The sequence below is a fragment of the Chiloscyllium plagiosum genome, chromosome 7 (genome assembly GCF_004010195.1).
Source record: "Chiloscyllium plagiosum isolate BGI_BamShark_2017 chromosome 7, ASM401019v2, whole genome shotgun sequence".
Taxonomy (NCBI): Eukaryota; Metazoa; Chordata; class Chondrichthyes; order Orectolobiformes; family Hemiscylliidae; genus Chiloscyllium; species Chiloscyllium plagiosum.
The window spans coordinates 108,525,672-108,529,130 of record NC_057716.1 but is presented as its reverse complement, the minus strand read 5'-3'; the positions used below and the strand labels follow the sequence as shown (position 1 = coordinate 108,529,130).

At 45.9% G+C, this 3,459-nt stretch overlaps 1 protein-coding gene across 1 annotated transcript in view; it reads left to right on the top strand.

Moving 5' to 3' along the window:
* gmppaa (GDP-mannose pyrophosphorylase Aa) overlaps window positions 1–3,459 on the top strand; it is a 47,265-nt gene that overhangs the window by 681 nt on the left and 43,125 nt on the right. The window lies entirely within an intron of this gene.

The following is a 3,459-nucleotide window of genomic DNA, read 5'->3' as shown; positions in this document are numbered from 1 at the left end:
GGTTGTGGCTACTGTTGGGTGGAGCCAGGGAGAGGGGGTGGCCTGACTGAGATGGGGTGAGACCCCGGTGTGGGGGGTGGGGGGTAGGCAGGGACAGGGAGATGTGGGGGGAGGGTGAGAATCAGGAGTGACACTGTACGGACGGTAGCGAGGTCACCCAGGAGGACCCCAGGGAACCTGAGCTCCCTGATTGGGGGCCTGTTGAACTGGTCCAATCAGGGAGCCTTGGCTGACAGATATACACGGGTGGGGGAGGGGTCAGAGGTTCTGTTCACTCTGAGAGAGCTGGCCCTGAGGGAACTGGGTCAGTGTCAGGGACTCTCCATGTGGAAATAAAGGGGGACTTAGTGACAGGATAACGGCCTCTGGGGAGTTACTTCAGAAACTACCACATTTACAGATAATACAAAAATAGGTGGGAAAGCAAGTGGTGAGGATGACAAAAAGAGTTTGTAGAGGGACATAGTCTGGCTAAGCAAGTGGACAAACACTGAACACATAGAATGTAATGTTACATACATATGGTAACCATTCCTGATGAAGGGCTCCAGCCGGAAAGGTTGATTTTCCTGCTCCTCGGATGCTGCCTGAGCTGCTGTGCTTTTCCAGCGCCACTCTCGCAATATTGTAACAACAGTCAATAACAGTCAATATTAAGTTCATAACAGATTTTTATTTTACATTCTAATTGGGCAATGGGAAAAGTGAGCCCATTTGGCAGGAGCAACAGAGGGGCTGAATATTATTTTAATGAAAGACTGCAGAAAGCTACAGAACAGACATATTTGGATATACTGGTCCATGAATCACAAATATCTAGCATTCAAGGTAATAGAGAAGGTAATGTGGCATAAAAATAGGGAGGTTTTGCTAAAATTATACAAGGTATTGGTCAGAGCACAATTGGAACACTGTGAACTGTTTTGGGACCCTGATCTAAGAAAACATTTCCTGGCACTGGAGGCAGTCCTGAGAAGGTCGAGGTTTTTAAAGTGATGAGCAGGTGTTTATATGAGGGTGATTTTTTTAAATGTATTTTAGTCTACATGGTAAGTTCGATAGGCACAGTATCAAGGGAGCTTTATTCTGTATCAAACCCAGTGTTAGAACATAGAACATTCCAGCGCAGTACAGGCCCTTCAGCCCTCGATGTTGCGCCGACCTTTATTTCAGCGCAGTACAGGCCCTTCAGCCCTCGATGTTGCACCGACCTGTGGAACCAATCTGAAGCCCATCTAACCCTCACTATTCCATTCTCATCCATGTGTTTATCCAATGACCATTTAAATGCCCTTAAAAGTTGGTGAGTCTGCTACTGTTGCAAGTAGGGTTTTCCATGCCCCTACTACTCTCGGAGTAAAGAAACTACCTCTGACATCTGTCCTTTATCACCCCTCAATTCAAAGCAATGTCCCCTCCTGCTAGCCGTCACCATCCGAGGAAAAAGGCTCTCCCTGTCCACCCTATCTGACCCTCTGATTATCTTATATGTCTCTATTAAGTCACCTCTCAATCTTCTTCTCTCTAAAGAAAACAGCCTCAAGTCCCTCAGCCTTTCCACATAAGACCTTCCCTCCATACCAGGCAACATTCTGGTAAATCTTCTCTGAACCCTTTCCAAAACTTCCACATCCTTCCTATAATGCGGTGACCAGAACTGTACACAATACTCCCAAGTGCGGCCGCACCAGAATTTTGTACAGCTGCAGCATGACCCCATGGCTCTGAAACTCAATCCCTCTACAAAGCTAACACACCATTTTTCATATTAATAACCTTATCATCCTGGGTGGCAGCTTTCAGGGATCAATGTACATGGACACCGAGATCTCTTTGCTCATCTACACTACCAAGAATCTTGCCATGAGCCCAGTACTCTTTATTCCTGTTGCTTCTTACAAAGTGAATCAGGTCACACTTTTCCGCATTAAACTCCATTTGCCACCTCTCAGCCCAGCTCTGCAGCTTATCTATGTCCCGTTGTAACATGCAACATCCTTCAACACTATCCACAACTCCACCGACCTCAGTGTCATCCGCAAATTTACAAACTCATCCTTCTACGCCCGTGTACAGGTCATTTAAAAATGACAAACAGCAGTGGCCCCAAAACAGATCCTTGTGGAACACCACTAGTAACTGAACTCCAGGATGAACATTTCCCATCAACCACAGTAGCTGTTCCTTAAATAAACTCCGCATTTCAAGTGTGCCCATCCCCTGCAGTTTCCTTCCCCATCCCATGCATCCTAAATTTTGCCTGATCACATCATAATTGCCTTTCCCCAGAATAAATCTTACCCTGTGTTATATACCTATCCTTTTCCATCACTAACGTAAACATAACCGAATTGTGATCACTATCACCAAAGTGCTCACCTACCTCCAAATCTAACACCTGGCCGGGTTCATTACCCAGTACCAAATCCAATGTGGCCTTGCCCCTTGTTGGCCTGTCTATATACTGTGTCAGAAAACCCTCCTGCACACATTGGGCAAGAACTGACCCATCTAAAGTACTCGACCTATAGTATTTCCAGTCAATGTTTGGAAAGTTAAAGTTCCCCATAACAACTATCCTGTTGCTCTCGCTCCTATCCAGAATTATCTTTGCTATCCTTTCCTCGACATCTCTGGAAAACTCCCAATGCCCCTCCAGTCCTGTTTCTAACCTCAGCCCATGCTACCTCAGTAGACGGGTCCTCAAACGTCCTTTCTACCATTGTAATACTGTCCTTGACTAACAATGCCACACCTCCCCCTCTTTTACCATAGTCTCTGATCTTACTGAAACATCTAAATCCCAGAACCAACAACAACCATTCCTGTTCCTGCTTTATCCATGTCTCTGAAATGTCCACAAAAATGTTTGTTTCTGTTTCTCTGTCTCTCCTGCACTGACCTCACCTTTGTCTGTTCCTCTCAATTTTAAAAGTGCTATTGTTTTCACTTTTCTTCCAAGTTGCAAAACAATGCAACTGCATATAAAATAGTAATTGCTGCTCCTGAAATTCGAGGAAATCACCTCCAGCAACTAAAATACCTCGAACAAAGAGCAACCTTTGAAGAGGTGACAAGTAGGTTAGACCAGGGAAACCCAGTGGATGTGGTCTATCTAGACTTCCAAAAGGCCTTTGATAAGGTGCCACACAGGAGGCTGCTGAGCAAGGTGAGGGCCCATGGTGTTCGAGGTGAGCTACTGGCATGGATTGGGGATTGGCTGTCTGACAGAAGGCAGAGAGTTGGGATAAAAGGTTCTTTTTCGGAATGGCAATAGGTGACAAGCGGTGTCCCGCAGGGTTCAGTGTTGGGGCCGCAGCTGTTCACGTTATATATTAATGATCTGGATGAAGAGACTGGGGGCATTCTAGCGAAGTTTGCCGATGATACAAAGTCAGGTGGTCAGGCAGGTAGTACTGAGGAAGTGGGAAGGCTGCAGAAGGATCTAGACAGTTTGGA